Here is a 19,524-nt window from a genome sequence, read left to right as displayed (position 1 = left end):
TCTGACCTCCTCCCTATAGGCCGTCTCATCGTTACAGACTTGGTCAAGGAGAGAAAAATGTCAGTGAAGACACTTGACAGTTGGTCTGCGCATGCTTTGAGTACACGTATCTGGCCCAGCGGCTTTGTGAATGTTGACATGTTTAAAGGTTTTGTTCACATCGGCTACCGAGAGCATTATCACACAGTCATCCAGAACAGCTGGTGCTCTCATGCATGCTTCAGTGTTGCTTGCCTCGAAGCGAACATAAGGCATTTAGCTCGTCTGGTAGGCTCGCGTCACTGGGCAGCTCGTGTCTGGGTTTCCCTCTGTAGTCCGTAATAGTTTTCAAGCCCTGCCACATCCGACGAGCATCAGAGCAGTAGTGTAGTAGGATTCAATCTTAATCCTGTATTGACGCTTTGGTTGTTTGATGGTTCGTCTGAGGGCATAGCGGGATTTCTTATAAGCTTCCAGATTAGTCTCCCGCTCCTTGAAAGCGGCAGCTCTAGCCTTTAGCTCAATGCGGATGTTGCCTGTAATCCATGGCTTCTGGTTGGGATATGTACGTAGAGTCACTGTGAGGACGACGTCATCGATACACTTGTTGAAGCCAATGACTGAGGTGGTGTATTCCTCAATGCCATTGGATGAATCCCGGAACAGATTCCATTCTGCGCTAGCAAAACAGTCCTGTAGTGTAGCATCCGCGTCATCTGACCACTTCCGTATTGAGCGAGTCACTGGTACTTCCTGACAGTGTTTTTCATTTTTTTTGTCACACCACCTCCAAAAAGGAGGGGTAGCCTACAAACCTCAGACCCATGCGCACACACATGCATGTGTGCACTTGCATACATGCGCGCACAATCGCTGAGCAAATGTAGCCTGTCATTACAGCCATAAACGGTGATACATTTTCGAAACGCAAAATAGGCGACAGAAATAATCTGCGTTTTACACCTGCATTTGGAGCTGTCATTTTGACAGTAACCCTCCAAAAAGTTATTAATTTACCTTTTTCATTTCCATATGTACTAGGAAGCTAATTGTTTGTTTCTTGGGCTTTAGGAATGTGACTGAAGAAGTGAAAAGGAAACAAGGAACTGATTGAATTTATGAGGGGATATCAGTGAACAAATGCAGTGGTCACGGAACAACGGCGCCAATGCAATAGGTGGAGCTTACTCAGGTGTTCTGAAGCGGATATCATATTATTTATTGTTTAGAAAACAATTTATCCTCAGAAGCGATAGTTACAGGGATGGTAAAAACAGCTTGATTACCGTAGCAACGCCAGGGAAACTGGGAAGAAAGGAGTTGTGCTTAAAATACAGCAGTTCTGTAACATCTTAAATTGAGCCTATCATTCTCCTCAATTGCCAGGCAACATGCTACGGAAAGAGATTAACTGTATAGGAAGCTCTGGGGACAGATCTTATGGATAAACAGATGATCATCTTTAACAGACTACAGTTCGAGGGCTTGAACAACGTTTATACTGGTGAACCAGCGTTTGAGTTGTGCGGTTGCAATATCAACAGTCCCTTATCTCTGTTATACAGTCAAGTTTGGAAACACCTACTCATTCAAGAGTTTTTCTTTATTTTTACAATTTTCTACATTGTAGAGTAATAGTGAAGACATCAAAACGATGAAATAACCCATATGGAATCATGTAGTAACCAAAAAAGTGTTAAACAAATCAAAATATATTTTATATTTGAGATACTTCAAAGTAGCCACCCTTTGCTTTGATGACAGCTTTGCACACTCTTGGCATTCTCTCAACCAGCTTCATGAGGTAGTCGCCTGGAATGCATTTCAATTAACACGTGTGCCTTGTTAAAAGTACATTTGAGAATTTCTTTCCTTCTTAATGCTTTTGAGCCAATCAGTTGTGTTGAGACAAGGTAGGTGTGGTATACAGAAGATAGCCCTATTTGGTAAAAGACTAAGTCAATATTATGGCAAGAACAGCTCAAATAAGCAAAGAGAAACGACAGTCCATCATTACTTTAAGACATGAATGTCAGTCAATCCGGAAAATGTCAAGAACTTTGAAAGTTTCTTCAAGTGCAGTCGCAAAAACCATCAAGTGCTATGATGAAACTGGCTCTCATGAGGACCGCCACAGGAAAGGAAGACCCAGAGGTACCTCTGCTGCAGAGGATAAGTTCATTATAGTTACCAGCCTCAGAAATTGTAGCCCAAATAAATGCTTCACGCAGTTCAAGTAACAGACACATCTCAACATCAACTGTTCAGAGGAGACTGTGTGAATCAGGTTTTCATGCTCGAATTTCGGCAAAGAAACCACTACTAAAGGACGCCAATAAGATGAACATACTTGCTTGGGGTCAAGAAACACAAGCAATGTACATTAGACCAGTGGAAATCTGTCCTTTAGACTGACGAGTCCAAATTTGAGATTTTGGTTCAACCGCCGTGTCTTTGTGAGACGCAGAGTAGGTGAACGGATGATCTCCGCATGTGTGGTTCCCACCGTGAAGCATGGAGGAGGAGGTGTGATGGTGTGGGGGTGCATTGTTGGTGACACTGTCTGTGATTTATTTAAAATTCAAGGCACACTTCACCAGCATGTCTACCACAGTATTCTGCAGCAATACGCCATCCCATCTGGTTTTCGCTTAATAGGACAATGACCCAAAACACACCTCCAGGCTGTGTAAGGGCTATTTGACCAAGAAGGAGGGTGATGGAGTGCTGCATCAGATGACCTGGTCTCCACAACCACCCGACCTCAACCCAATTGAGATGGTTTGGGGTGAGTTGGACCGCAGAGTGAAGGAAAAGCAGCCAACAAGTGCTCAGCATATGTGGAAACTACTTCAAGATTGTTGGAAAAGCATTCCAGGTGAAGCTGGTTGAGAGAATGCCAAGAGTGTGCAAAGCTCTCATCAAGGCAAAGGATGGCTACTTTTATTTGTTTTACACTTTTTTCGTTATTAATGATTCCATATGTGTTATTTCATAGTGTTGATGTCTTCACTATTATTCTGCAATGTAGAAAATAGTAAAAATAAAGAAAAACCCTTGAATGAGTAGGTGTCAAACTTTTGACTGGTACTGTGTATCTTTTTTTGTGGCATTGACAAAGGTATTTGATTGGGGAATGTGGATACATTTTTATGATGGGAAATTATAAAACACACCATAATACACACACACACACACACACACACATTCACTTTGTTCGTACTCATGTTATAGCCAACTCTTGACTTTTGTATGAATTATTTTTAATAAAATATTTGTATCTAATTGTCATGTATTCATTATCTTTAACTGTTTAAATGTTTGTAATATGCATGTTTCAGTAATGATGAACATGGTTAAATAGTCGTAAGTCTCTACTTGATTACGCTTATGGTATATTTAGCATTTTTATTCATATTCTGTATTTCCACTGAAGAAAGCAAGAATGAATCAACACACTACTGTAAATAAATAAACACTACCTTTTATAAAAAACAGAAATTGCTCTCCGTAAATAAATGGTGAGAAATACTCAGTCTGAAGCCATTTGACTATGGGTTTCATAGCCCTATAATAATGATACTAGTTATATCTTCATTTACAACCTATGGGGTATAAGATGTTGGAAATAGCGGTATAGGAGAGTCTGAAATTAATGAAATACCCTAACCCTAAGCTATGTTCAATGTCAGCAGCATTTTCCAGTGAGAAATGCTCAGTCTGAAGCCATTAGGCTATGGGTTTCACAGCCCTATAATAATGATAAGTTACATCACCTTAAAAAGGGTTTATTTACAACCTCTGAGTTATAACATGTTGGGCACTTGAGTTCATTCTTCGCCAATGAGAACCAAGAGGGGCCTAGCTTCGTCCTTCATGACTGCGAAAGGCCTCGATTGTAGGCTGTAGAAAATCCTACATCCATCTCATTAGATCAGAACAGGATGGATCAACAGTGCATCATATTACTGGTTTTCATCCTATAAAAGGGATAGATGTGTTTTGCTGCATAACACACTTACATTATTTGTCTACCCATATAATTTGGATCATTGTCAGGTTATTTGATATGCTGTGCATTCAGAAAGTATTCAGACCTCTTAACTTTTTCCACATTTTGTCACATTACAGTCTTATTCAAAAATGTATTAAACAGTTTTTCCCCCTCATCAATCCACACAGAATACCCCATAAGAACAAAGCAAAAACTGGTTTTAGAAAAAAAAAGAAATACCACATTTACATAAGTATTCAGACCCTTTACTCAGTACTTTGTTGAAGCACCTTTGGCAGTGATTACAGCCTCGAGTTTTCTTGGGTATGATGCTACAAGCTTGGCACACCTGTATTTGGGGAGTTTCTCCCATCCTTCTCTGCAGATCCTCTCAAGCTCTGTCAGGTTGGATGGGAAGTGTCGCTGCACAGCTATTTTCAAGTCTCTCCAGAGATGTTCGATCGGATTCAAGTCCGGGCTCTGGCTGGGCCACTCAGACTTGTCCGGAAGCCTCTCCTGCATTGTCTTGGCTGTGTGCTTAGGGTCCTGTTGGAAGGTGAACCTTCGCCCCAGTCTGAGGTCCTGAGCACTCTGGAGCAGGTTTTCATCAAGGATCTCTCTGTACTTTACTCCATTCATCTTTGTCTCGATCCTGAGCTGTCGCTGAAAAACATCCCCACAGCATGATGCTGCCACCACCATGCTTCACCGTAGGGATGGTGCCAGGTTTCCTCCAGATGTGACGCTTGGCGTTTGGAAAAAATTGTTCAATCTCGGTTTCATCAGACCAAAGAATCTTGTTTGTCATGGTCTGAGAGTCTTTAGGTGCCTTTTGGCAAACTCCAAACGGGCTGTCGTGTGCCTTTTACTGAGAAGTGGCTTCTTTCTGGCCACTCTACCATAAAGGCCTGATTGGTGGAGTGTTGCAGAGATGGTTGTGTCCTTCTGTAAGGTTCTCCCATCTGCCCAGAGCTCTGGAGCTGATCATTTGGTTCTTGGTCTCCTCGCTTACCAATGCCCTTCTCCCCCGATTGCTCAGTTTGGCCGGGCTGCCAGCTCTCGGAAGAGTCTTGGTGGTTCCAAACTTCCTGAGTAGCGCCACGGTCTAAGACACTGCATCTCAGTGCTTGAGGCATCACCACAGACACCCTGGTTCAAATTCAGGCTGTATCACAACTGGCCATGATTGGGTCCCATAGGGCGGCGCACAATTGGCCCAGCGTCGTCCGGGTTTGGCCGGTGTAAGTCGTCATTGTAAATAAGATTTTGTTCTTAACTGACTTGCCTAGTTAATTCAAGGCTAAATAAACATATAAAAGAATGTTGTTTTTTTTATTTTTTTTTATTTCACCTTTATTTAACCAGGTAGGCCAGTTGAGAACAAGTTCTCATTTACAACTGTGACCTGGCCAAGATAAAGCAAAGCAGAACAACAATAAACAACACAGAGTTACACATGGGATAAACAAAAGTACAGTCAATAACACAATAGAAAAATCTATATACAGTGTGTACAGATGTAGTAAGCAGGTAAGGCAATAAATAAGCCATAGTAGTGAAGTAATTACAATTTAGCAAATGAACACTGGAGTGATAGATGTGCAGATGATGATGTGCAAGTAGAAATACTGGTGTGCAAAAGAGCAAAAAAGTAAATAAAAACAATATGGGGATGAGGTAGGTAGTTGGATGGGCTATTTACAGATGGGCTATGTACAGCTGCAGCGATCGGTAAGCTGCTCAGCTGATGCTTAAAGTTAATGAGGGAGAAATAAGTCTCCAACTTCAGCAATTTTTGCAATTCGTTCCAGTCATTGGTAGCAGAGAACTGGAAGGAAAGGCGGCCAAAGGAGGTGTTGGCTTTGGGGATGACCAGTGAGATATACCTGCTGGAGCGTGTGCTACTGGTGGGTGTTGTTATGGTGACCAGTGAGCTGAGATAAGGTGAAGCTTTACCTAGCAAAGACTTATGGATGACCTGGAGCCAGTGGGTCTGGCGACGAATATGTAGCAAGGGCCAGCCGACGAGAGCATATAGGTTGCGGTGGTGGGTGGTATATGGGGCTTTGGTGACAAAACGGACGGCACTGTGATAGCAAACTGGATGCAGTCTAAGTAGAGTGTTGGAGGCTATTTGTAAATGACATCGCCAAAGTCGAGGATCTGTAGGATAGTCAGTTCGAGCGTATGTTTGGCAGCATGAGTGAAGGATGCTTTGTTGCGATATAGGAAGCCGATTCTAGATATAATTTTGGATTGGAGATACTTAATATGAGTCTGGAAGGAGAGTTTACAGTCTAGCCAGACACCTAGGTATTTGTAATTGTCCACATATTCTAAGTCAGAACCATCCAGAGTAGTGATGCTAGTGTGGTTGCTAATTTCTGTATTACCAAATGAGGAGAGACAAACTTCACGAACAAGTCAGAGTTATACTTAAACTACATCTTTAATTATAAGAGCTTTGCATTAGCACTTGACTTTCAACGATTCACCATTTCTGTCCAAAATTTCTGTCCAAAAATGACGCAGAAAAATTAATCCATGCTTTTGTTACTTCTAGGCTGGACTACTGCAATGCTCTACTTTCCGGCTACCCGGATAAAGCACTAAACAAACTTCAGTTAGTGCTAAATACGGCTGCTAGAATCCTGACTAGAACCAAAAAATGTGATCATATTACTCCAGTGCTAGCCTCCCTACACTGGCTTCCTGTTAAGTCAAGGGCTGATTTCAAGGATTTACTGCTAACCTACAAAGCATTACATGGGCTTGCTCCTACCTATCTTTCCGATTTGGTCCTGCCATACATACCTACACGTACGCTACGTTCACAAGAAGCAGGCCTCCTAATTGTCCCTAGAATTTCTAAGCAAACGGCTGGAGGTAGGGCTTTCTCCTATAGAGCTCCATTTTTATGGAATGGTCTGCCTACCAATGTGAGAGACGCAGACTCAGTCTCAACCTTTAAGTCTTTACTGAAGACTTATCTCTTCAGTAGGTCCTATGATTAAGTATAGTCTGGCCCAGGAGTGTGAAGGTGAACGGAAAGGCTGGAGCAACGAACCGCCCTTGCTGTCTCTGCCTTGCCGGTTCCCCTCTTTCCACTGGGATTCTCTGCCTCTAACCCTATTACAGGGGCTGAGTCACTGGCTTACTGGTGTTCTTCCATGCCGTCCATGGGAGGGGTGCGTCACTTGAGTGGGTTGAGTCACTGACGTGGTCTTCCTGTCTGGGTTGGCGCCCCCCTTGGGTTGTGCCATGGCGGAGATCGTTGTGGGCTATACTTGGCCTTGTCTTAGGACGGTAAGTTGGTGATTGGAGACATCCCTCTAGTGGTGTGGGGGCTGTGCTTTGGCAAAGTGGGTGGGGTTATATCCTGCCTGTTTGGCCCTGTCCGGGGGTATCATCGGATGGGGCCACAGTGTCTTCTGATCTCTCCTGTCTCAGCCTCCAGTATTTATGCTGCAGTAGTTTATGTGTCGGGGGGCTAGGGTCAGTCTGTTACATCTGGAGTATTTCTCTTGTCTTATCCGGTGTCCTGTGTGAATTTAAATATGCTCTCTCTAATTCTCTCTTTCTCTCTTTCTGTCTTTCTCTCAGAGGACCTGAGCCCTAGGACCATGCCTCAGGACTACCTGGTATGATGACTCCTTGCTGTCCCCAGTCCACCTGGCCGTGCTGCTGCTCCAGTTTCAACTGTTCTGCCTGCGGCTATGGAACCCTGACCTGTTCACCGGACGTGCTTGTTGCACCCTCGACAACTACTATGATTATTATTATTTGACCATGCTGGTCATTTATGAACATTTTAACATCTTGACCATGTTCTGTTATAATATCCACTCTGCACAGCCAGAAGAGGACTGGCCACCCCTCATAGCCTGGTTCCTCTCTAGGTTTCTTCCTAGGTTTTTGGCCTTTCTAGGGAGTTTTTCCTAGGGAGTTTTTCCTAGCCACCGTGCTTCTTTCACATGCATTGCTTGCTGTTTGGGGTTTTAGGCTGGGTTTCTGTACAGCACTTTGAGATATCAGCTGATGTACGAAGGGCTATATAAATACATTTGATTTGATTTGATTCTAATGAACCGTTGAGTGTCAACACAATGGCTACTGAGATCTTTTATAGCAAAGATCCACCCACCTTTGACATGACAAACCATAGATATTTAGGAACTGTTCACAAAGACTTTTACTTGAGAGAGGAGTATCCACAGCCAGATAGGATTCGCTATAAATTATCGTTCAGTTTGGTCCCCTTGTCGAGGTTCTAATCTCATTCCAGGTACTTCATAGTACAAAAACACCAACTCATCCAAACAGTTCATAAAGTTAGCAGGCCGGGGCTAGCAGAAGCGTCTTCACCGAAGTCCGACAAAGGCCGGTTGAGGTCACATCGTACGGAATTACTTTGGCAGACTAGTCGTGATGGATCGGCGGGACTCCATGTTGACAACGGGTCCAGGCCAATTGGCAAAAGAGGTATTGTAGCTGGAGTAATTTTGTTTGCTAGCCGGGAGATGCGCCTGGCTCGAGGCTAACTGGTGCAAGCTTTGGGACAAGGGTGTTTGCCACTATAGCCCCTCGGTAGCAGCTAGCTAGTTGCAAAGGTCCAGAGCTCACGGCAGGAATCCGGCAATGTAGTGGCTTCTAGTCGTGCTAGTGAAGAGTCCGCGAGGCATCAGCTGTGTAGCCGCGTGATCATAGGTTCCACTGAGCAGGCCGGGAGATGGGCCTGACTCAAAGGCTAGCTTCGGGGCTGGGCCACTCGGTAGCAGCCAGCTAGCTGTGATAATCTGGAGTAATGGTCCAGTAATGGACTAATCTGGAGCAATGGTGGAGAAAAGCAGTCTGATATGCTCAGGGTTGATATCGCGCTGTGCAGACTGGCAGGTATTATCCAGGGTAAAAGCGACTGGTGTCTGAGATAGAGGTAAAAGCCACTAGCAGTGGCTAACAATGACTAAATAGCTAGTAGTTAATTAGCTGGTTAGCATCTGATGGCTAGCTTCTGATGGCGGGTCTAGCCTAAAATACCGCAGATCCGTATCACATCGGGTGAGGCGGGATGCCGGAAGGTATATTTCATTTAAAAATGGAAAAAGAGATTGAAATATATACAAAAAAAGACAACATTTACATGGGACAAGGACAAACACATCTGCACTGCTACGCCATCTTGTGTTCTTGGGGACCTTCAATGCGGCAGAATTTTTTGGGTACCCTTCCTGAGATCCATGCCTCGACACAAGCCTATCTCGGAACTCTTCCTTCGACCTCATGGCTTGGTTTTCGCTCTGACATGCATTGTCAACTGTGGGACCTTATATAGACAGGTGTGTGCCTTTCCAAATCATGTCCAATCAATTGAATTGGCCACAGGTGGACTCCAATCAACACCTCAAGGATGATCAGTGGAAACAGGAGGCACCTGAGCTCAATTTCAAGTCTCATAGCAAAAGGTCTAAATACTTACGTAAATAGGATATTTTTTAAATATATATTTTAGATTTTGCAAAACATTCTATAAACCTGTTTTCGCTTTGTCATTATGGGGTATTTTGTGTAGATTTAATAGGATTTTTTTTCATATATAATCAATTTTAGAATAAGGCTGTAATGTAACAAAATGTGGAAAAAGTCAAGGGGTCTGACTACTTTCTGAATAATGTCAAAGTGGAATATCTTTTTAGACATTTTTACTTACCAAGATGACATGGAATGTTCCTGAGTGGCCTAGTTACAGTTTTGACATAAATCTGCTTGAAAATCTATTGCAAGACTTGAAAATGGCTGTCTAGCAAGGATCAACAACCAACTTTGACAGAGCTTGAAGAATTAAAAAAATATTAATATACAAATATTGTACAATCCAGGTGTGCAAAGCTCTTAGAGACTTACCCAGAAAGACTCACAGCTGTAATCACTGACAGATGTGATTCTAACATGTATTGACTCAGTGGTGTGAATACTTGTGTAAATGATATATTTCTGTATTACATTTTCTAAAAACATGTTTTCATTTTTTATGGGGTATTGTCTGTAGATGGGTGAATTCAGGCTTTAACATAACAAAATGTAGATTAAGTCAATTGTATATGAATATTTTCTGAAAGCACTGTATATACCATTTAGCAGATGCTTTTATCCAAAGCGACTCATAGTCATGCGTGCATACATTTTACATACGAGTGGTCCAGGGAATCGAACCCACTATCCTGGCGTTACAAGCGCCATGTTCTACAAAGCACAATGCATTATCTGCTAGGCTCCCTATACAAGTGTGTCCCACTTTTAAAAGCAATGAAAGATTATATTTAATTGGTTTAAACATTACCTTTCGGTTCATTCATATGTAAGATTGAGAAACTTCCGTGAAGAAAGAAGTAATTTATTTCTGCCTATATTGGAAGCCACACTATTATGTAGTTCTGACTCGGGCTAAGATGCAACTGTTATGTTGGTAATTTGCCAGCAATCACAGAATCGTGATCAGACAATTATTGTGGTTGTTCGTGCTTGACTTGGGATTGAAGGTTGCAGGGACTCCCACAGAATTCATGGCTTAATTATGCAAAAAAGCATGAAGCATGCAGAACTTCTGTCATTCACCTGAACAGACTGAATACAGATTTAATCGGCACAAGCATGTGTGCATTTTATTGATAAGCTAATACGACAATCAAACTGTTTTCATATCCCTTTTACTGGCCTCACACTTCACTCTCAGAAAAAAAGGATACGGTTAGGGGTACAGCATTTTTCCCGGGGGTACGTTTAGGGTACACATGGAAAAAATGGTTGTAAATAGTACCAGATAGGGTGTACAAAACCCCTCCCATTCCCCTCCTACCTGGAGGGGAGCCTTCCCTTCATTGGTCGCCACACACCTCCATCAAAGCTCGTTAAAAACAATCACGTCCAGCTGAAGGAGGTAAGGCTACCCCTTTAAATGCCACACCTGCAATTATTAGTGCTTTTTGGGGCTTGAGCTTGGAGTGGAGGGAGTAGCATTTTTCTCTAGGAGGCTAAAAAGAGATTTTGGCTTGGGGAAATAAATATTTTCACAAGGAGTTGGGTAATTGGTTAAGGGAGGAGGATTGGAGGGAAAAGAGTGGAGGTGGAGAAGACTGAGGGAGGCAAAGGATAGGTTTGAATCTGTTGAAGCCTGCAATAAGGTAGAGGGTATGTCAAGGAATGTTGATGTCAAGTTAGAACAGTGAGACGGCTACCAGTTTGAGTCCTGGAAGTGAAATGAAAGGGGTAGGTGTTGTGAGATGTTAAGAGCTCAAGCCATGCGTTGGTGGACATGCTTATGAGAAAGATACTTTAATGACCCTGGTTTTATAAGCGCCGATATTGACTCTGCCGCTTGAACATGCTTTTGGGGCACAGTCGCTAGCGCGATGGACTTCGGGCTAGAAGGTTGAGGGTTCGAGACCTACTCCTTGCCTGTTTCATTACAATATGTTTGGTCCAGTAGGTGTGACATTTTTGGAGAAAGTGAATGCTTGCTTTTTGGTGGATCGTTTGTGGTTTCACGGTGGGTGGGGAAAGGAGTTGGGTGCAGTTGAATCAGTGAAGGTAACCTGTAGTGGCCTTGTGATATTTGTTTCTTCTGACCAGAGGGAGTCGGTGCTCCATGTCACGCAACTTGGGTCAAGATCTGTTTCTTGCTTTGCTCTTAGGAGTAGGGCACCATTGAAAGGAGTGATTTCTGGGTTAATGTGGAGGTGGAGAAATTTAAGTTGAAGAATGCTGGTGTTTGTGATGCCCACCGTTTGGTGCGGTGGTGAAACAGTCACCACTGTCAGTCCTTTGAGTTTTGTCTTTACCCGACAGTCATGGTAGGATCTATCAGTTATACTCTGAGCTTTTGTGGCGAATCCACTGCTGTTTTGGGTGCAACGTTTATGATTGTGTTGCAGCAGTGTGTAGGAGGAAGATTCCAAGATGTGGGATGTATGCCCTCCACAAAAATGTGTAATTTTTCAACCGAACAGCACGGATCACAAAATGCGTTATTGACTGAGTATTAAATGAATGTGGTGTGGCAGCCAATGTATTTCATTTGTATTGTTATGTAGATTTATTGTTTGATGTGCAAAGAAGTGCACTTGCTGTTTTTGCTAATTGTGTAACACTGTAGTGTTTGGAGTATTTATTTTGGCTGTGTACCTCTGTTTTACATTTAACGTTGTTTCTGTTCATCGTAGTTTAATCATGTTACCTGTTACACCGTCTGAAGCCCACATGAATTGAGAACAATTGACTGGGCCATACGTGGGTCTTTCACAAGACACTGGCACTGGCCATAGTCATATATGTAGTGGCAAAACATAAACTGGAAAGACTCTTGCACTGAAGGTTGCACAAAAAACCACACCCCAAAATATTTTTATGAACTGCCTCACATTTTAATTATCACAAATAAAGCAAAGAACCCTTTTGTGAACTCTAAGGGTTCTTTGAGTCATAGTTCCATATAGAACCATCATGCGTCCTGAAGAACCCTTGAACACTAATGTTTTAGTTTGAACAGTATTGTTCCCGGGGTTACAAAAATATTAAAAACACACAGAAAATAGGTCTACCTTCAGAGGTACACTTATAATCTCACATGGTATTGCATGCTACCTTTTAGGGTACATGTGTGGATAATCTAGTACAATGGTAGCCAATATTTTGAATATAACGGGTACAATCATCCCATTCAAATCACACCCATTATATTTCCCAGCATGCTTTATTGCAGGTAGATTTTTAGAATAGCTTTTCTGCCTTTTTGCCTGCACATTAATTGTTTGAACTTATGCTACGCAAAAATTAATTCTTAACATACACCTGTTACTAAGTGTTATTCTGGTTTACATGGTTAATACATTTTCTTTGGTCGTCATTTCTAAATGCCGGTTGCAGGTGATCGAAAGTTCACATTTTTGGATAGCCTAATTCTAGCTGTATTCTAATCACGTTGCAAGCCAGCATAATGAGACTTATCCTATGTGGCCTGCAAACCAGCAGTTTCAGACCACTGTATTGGGGGTAAAACTAGGCTGTCAAAGTATGGCCTTATATGTAATATGTTGTCATAAAGAGTAATTTTAATGATGAAATACAAACTTATTCACTCACCATTGAATGCACCAACCATCTCTCTGTCACTAGAAAACAGTCACAGGTAGTACTGGTAACTCTAAAATTAACTTGAAAGGCACCATGGGAAATATGAAATAAGGCTTTAAACCCTACAGTGTTAAATAACACCCAATAACCTTTTTAGAGGAAAATGTTTGACACTTAAAAGGAACCAACAGCTTTGTCACTGTTGTGGTACCCTAAACAGGAAAATGTGTACCTTTTTCCAAATGTATGCTCTTGTACCTGTACTATCTTGTCCCCTATTGGCTCCTTTAAGGTACGAACTGCAAGGGTAGAATTATGTACCTGTAACGACAAACATTTGTACCTCTTTAAGAACAAATCTAATCTTTTATTTCTGAGTGGTGGAATGAAGGACTCCAGTTTATTTGAAGTACCATGACATTTTTCCCTCAGCAAATGGGAATTGTTATTCTTTATTGACACACAATGGGTACATTCATTTAAACATTGATTAGTGTAAAAAAAAAACATTCTGAGTAGAATTTGAACACCGTTTAGCCACCTAACTGCCCTAGATTCTAGAATATATTTTCCCTATCACAATAACACACTGACATGGTGACTTGATGACACGTCTTGTTCTGTAGATAGATCCCGCAGCCTTGATTACAAATAGACTACGCCCAATAGAATACCAGCGTATCATCTTCAAAGTGGAAACTTGTTGCCTAATCACCTACCTGCATCCTTTATGTGGTTTGGAGGCCTAGGGAAGTTGCTGATTTATCTATGTCAGTGCATTATTGAACAATGGAGCCTTTAAGGGATTATTGATCATGTTACAGTGGCATTGGAATTAAATTGACAAACACACTGAGGTAGACCACACTGCCCCCTGGTGACATCCCTGCTTCAATATTCCCATCACCATAATATGTCTGACAAACACTAGACAAGGCAAATAATAGGGAATATGAAATGTATTCTTTGACAGGTTTTCACTCAATACTATACTTACACACACTTACACACACTCATGCTCATGAATGAGTGCGTGCGTGCGTGGACACACTCACAGAAAGCACACTGGCACATGCAACAAAACCCCAGTGCTCATCTTTCACAGCAGCAGCACTCCCAATGGAAACCAGGACGAGGGGGTCAAAGTTCAGTCCCCAGACGCACACGCCAGGTCACCGCAACGCCTCATTGGCTGAGGCCTGGCTGTGATGTCACCAAGTGAAACCGGAGAGAAAAGACATTTCCATTCTTCATAAGGCCACTTTAAGGTTACGTCTCAAATGGCACCCTATTCTCTATGGGCCCTGGTCAAAAGCAGTGCACTATAAAGGGAATAGGGAGCCCTATGGGCCCAGGTCAAAAGCAGTGCACTATAAAGGGAATAGGGAGCCCTATGGGCCCTGGTCAAGCAGTGCACTATAAAAAGGGAATAGGGAGCCGTATGGGCCCAGGTCAAAAGCAGTGCACTATAAAGGGAATAGGGTGGTATTTGGGACGGTAACCTAGGTGATCGATCTGCCTCCAGAGCTCCAGCAAAAATGATGAGGCACCCTCCAGCTCCAGATTTTTCCAGCGTCTCAGTGACTCAAAGGATACCGGTATCCAGACATACACACCACCTCCCTGTAAATGTTTAAACACTGAGCACAAGAGTCACTTTGAGCAAACATTTTTATTTAAAAAAGAACATTCAATTCATTTTGTCTGCGTAGTAATGCTGTAATTATATTGTATTAACGATGTGTTGTTACGTAGTACTTCAGTTATTGCATTATTGCATAGTAATGGCGTTGAGGTTTTTTTTTGCAATTACATAAATAGTTCCTTATAGTTATTTGTGTAACAACAAAACACATATCATCATGGAATAACTCAAATACAACGTAACTACAGCATTACTGCTTTTTGTTTCAGAATTTTCCCATTGTTTTAATCATTATGACCTCTTTGCCAGATTTTTCCCATTGTTTTAATCATTATGACCTCTTTGCCAGATTTTTCCCATTGTTCTAATCATTATGGCCTCTTTGCCATACCGTATGCTTTGTTACAGGGACTCATAGGCTATCCTTGATGTTTTATTTCCTTACTGGTGGACACTTTGCACTAGTCCAAACACGTAATTCTATACTTTTCAAATGAAATTACCTGGAAACGAGGCAACCTGACTGTTCTCTTTTTCTAATGCTAAATGCATAGCCACAGGAAGCTGAAAAATCGGAAAAAATGGACTAGTCCTGTAGTAGCGGACCAATATAGACATCTGTAGCGCAAGCCAAAAGTCACCAGATCTCAACCCAGTTGTACACTTATGGGACATTCTGGAGCGGTGCCCGAGATAGCGTTTTCAAACACCGTCGACAAAACACAACAACAAAACATGATGGAATTTCTTGAGGAAAAATGATGTCGCATCCCTCCAATAGAGTTCCAGACACTTGTAGAATCTCTATGCCAATGCGCATTGAAGCTGTTCTGGTGGCTCGTGGCCCTGTTAAGGCACTTCATACTGTACTGTATGTACTGTATTATAGTCATGGCTCATCCTATATAACTATTACTGTACACATATTTTCTAATCATCCTGTCCATACTGTATACCATGTACCTGTATATGAACATCTTGGCCATGTTCTGTTATAATCTCCATGTAATCTCCATGTACCTGTATAATAACCATGTACCTGTATATGAACATCTTGGCCATGTTCTGTTATAATCTCCACCCGGCACAGACAGAAGAGGACTGGCCACCCCTCATAGCCTGGTTCCTATCTAGGTTTCTTCCTAGGTTCTGGCCTTTCTAGGGAGTTTTTCCTAGCCACCGTGCTTCTACACCTGCATTGCTTGCTGTTTGGGGTTTTAGGCTGGGTTTCTGTACAACACTTTGAGATATCAGCTGATGTAAGAAGGGCTTTATAAATACATTTGATTTGATTTGATATACATATATACTGTATTTACATTCCGGTCTCTCATTGCTCGTTCTGATATTTTTGCTTGTTTATCTTAATTTATTTGTTTATTTTTAAACTTTTGTATTGTGTCTGTATTGCTAGATATTACTGCACTGTTGGAGCTAGAAACTTAAGCCTTTCGCTGCACCTGCTATAACATCTGTGAATTTGTGTACGCAACCAATAAACTTTGATTTGATTTATGTTGTTATTTCCTTTATTTTGGCAGTTACCTCTATATATACCTATTAATACATTTTACATTTACTTGCTGTAATGCTTCTAGGTATATTTTTACAGTTACTTGCTGTAATGGTTATAAGTATATTTGTAGTCTTAAATGTCAAGAGCAATTATAGGTAAGCACGGTTATGTTGCAATACTGACATCCTTCCAGCGCAAAGTAAGTTATGTCTTTATCCACAACTTTCCTTTCTTTGTTATCTGTTATCTATTGCTCGCTCTCTCTCTCTCTCTCTCTCTCTCTCTCTCTCTCGCTCTTTGAAGGTGTTTATTCAAATTCAATCCAAAGTTTTCACTCTTTTGTACATTCTCCAAGAACATACTAAATATAGGTTACTTTTAACTCCCTCAATCTCTCAGGATTTAGAAATGGAAAGATATAATAATTGGCAACTTCACGGACCTCTGACAAACTATTTCACCAATTATAATGTTCCTGACTGTAGTCAGTAAAATGCAGACAATGTCAGTTCAATTGTTGTTTCAAATAATAATGTCTGACGGCTCAAAGCTACCAAACTCATGGTGTCAAATACATGTCATTAGTCATTGGGAGATTCTCAATTGGGCAAAAGTCTGTCCTCTCCGACTCCTCCCTCCTCCACGCCTCCGTGACCCAGAAACCGATATGTGGTCGCTGTAGGAGAGTGTAAATTCATTAATAGGTGAATGGAGGAGTTTCCTTCTCGCCTCGATGGCTTCCTCTAGCGGAGGATGCTCAGGTGTATCCTACAGCAGAAGAGTTTTGAAGTACGCCACACAGCTGTTGTTTTCTCGCTGTAGAAAAACATGCACACATTACAAAACAATACACTACTTATCCTTTTAGCAATAACATGTGAAGCACAGCTAGCTACATATCTTTTTACCACTTTACACATATATTTTGGGATGCCACCTCTCTAAGCGTCACGATGATGCGCTAGGACAGAAGAGTCATTTCATACAACCGCAATTGTTCCCACGTTTCCTCTCCTAGCCTCCTCTCCTTGACTACCTTTGACCTTTTTCAAAAAGAGGGGAGGAGAGGATGGATGAGAGTACGCAAGGAATCGAGGAAATCCAATTAAGACTCTCCCCTTGACATTTCGTTGAAGCTCCACATTTCCCAGCTCTCACAAAAGTATCTACAGTAGTTCTGTCCCCCCATGCAGTGGCGGTTCTAGACCATTTCAACTGGGGGGGCCAAGCTGGGGCCAGTTGTACTGTTAGAGGGGCCAGTTACATTAGACGTTATTGTTGTCATATCGTTTTTCTTCACTGCATTGCAGGCATTAGCAGGCATGTTCATAATCATTAGTGTTCCAACGTTGCCACTGTCTAATAACGGATGTAAAAAAAGAACGATAGCAAAAATTTGTTACGTAAATATGATTTCATACTCCACATTTAGGGGGGACACAAGGGGGTCCACAACTGCCCCCCCCCCCCCCCCCCCCAGAACCGCCCCGGCCCCCATGCCAACCCTGATCAAAACAATGTTCTTTGTTAGAGTTTATTTTTCCTACATTATGGTGTTGCGAAACCAATAACTAGCCTACTGATTTTGCTACCTGGTCTGTAACCTGACTCATTATGTCTAGGGGTCTAAGGCCTAGCTACCTGGTCTGTAACCTGACTCATTATGTCTAGGGGTCTAAGGCCTAGCTACCTGGTCTGTAACCTGACTCATTATGTCTAGGGGTCTAAGGCCTAGCTACCTGGTCTGTAACCTGACTCATTATGTCTAGGGGTCTAAGGCCTACCTACCTGGTCTGTAACCTGACTCATTATGTCTAGGGGTCTAAGGCCTAGCTACCTGGTCTGTAACCTGACTCATTATGTCTAGGGGTCTAAGGCCTAGCTACCTGGTCTGTAACCTGACTCATTATGTCTAGGGGTCTAAGGCCTAGCTACCTGGTCTGTAACCTGACTCATTATGTCTAGGGGTCTAAGGCCTAGCTACCTGGTCTGTAACCTGACTCCTTATGTCTAGGGGTCTAAGGCCTAGCTACCTGGTCTGTAACCTGACTCATTATGTCTAGGGGTCTAAGGCCTAGCTACCTGGTCTGGAAACTGATTTGACGTGTGCTGCTGAGGGGAGGACGGCTCATAACAGTGGCTGTAACGGAGCAAATGGAATGGCATCAAACCATGTGCTTGATGTATTTGATACTCTTCCACTGACTCCAAGTCCAGCGATTACCACGAGCCCGTCCTCCCAAATTAAGGTGCCACCAACCTCCTGTGGTGTCTATTAATGTGAAAAATCAGCATTTGAGGACTGTGTTGGACGCACATGTGCCCAGGGAGAAAGCAACCTTACCTTGGTCCAAGGAGACAACAACCTTACCTTGGTCCAGGGAGACAACAACCTTACCTTGGTCCAGGGAGACAGCAACCTTACCTTGGTCCAGGGAGACAGCAACCTTACCTTGGTCCAGGGAGACAGCAACCTTACCTTGGTCCAGGGAGACAACAACCTTACCTTGGTCCAGGGAGACAGCAACCTTACCTTGGTCCAGGGAGACAACAACCTTACCTTGGTCCAGGGAGACAGCAACCTTACCTTGGTCCAGGGAGACAGCAACCTTACCTTGGTCCAGGGAGACAACAACCTTACCTTGGTCCAGGGAGACAGCAACCTTACCTTGGTCCAGGGCCAGTGCTGTCTCTTGTGACCTCGTGGTTGGCCAGTCCAGGTGGATTATTGTTGGTTCAGATGGAGAAGAAAATAAACACTACGCCACTATACTACCTATTACATAACAGTTGCACCTCCGTCACTCGGTCGTGTCATGTCATTGTTATGAACGTTCTTAAGACACCTCCGCCATATTGGTGCACAACCATTGTGAATCAGGGCTAATGACTGTTTCCTCTAAATTACACTATAGTGGCCTGGACATATGATGACATTGCTAAAGTAGGCTAGTAACTAGTAGGAAACAACTTTGCCTGCATTATGATGTCGTCAAATTTACTTAAGACATGGCAATGTTGTCATTAACTAGCAAAGTTCATCAAAAATAGCTAGCAATGCAAACTTTAGCTAGATAAAATGTGGTTTTGTACCCTCAATCTTAGCTCGCTAGCTAAAGTTATACTGCATCTAAAGTCAATCTGGTGACATCACAATGATGACAACAGGTTTTCCTAGTAATTATTTGACTACTTTTGAAATGTCTTAGTGATTCCAAGCCACTTTAATGCACTTTTGATGAACTCTTCATCAGCGTCCATTGA

Source organism: Salmo salar, chromosome 15 (assembly GCF_965601325.2).
Source record: "Salmo salar chromosome 15, fSalSal1, whole genome shotgun sequence".
Classification (NCBI taxonomy): domain Eukaryota; kingdom Metazoa; phylum Chordata; class Actinopteri; order Salmoniformes; family Salmonidae; genus Salmo; species Salmo salar.
Note: the sequence above shows the minus strand (reverse complement) of the source record.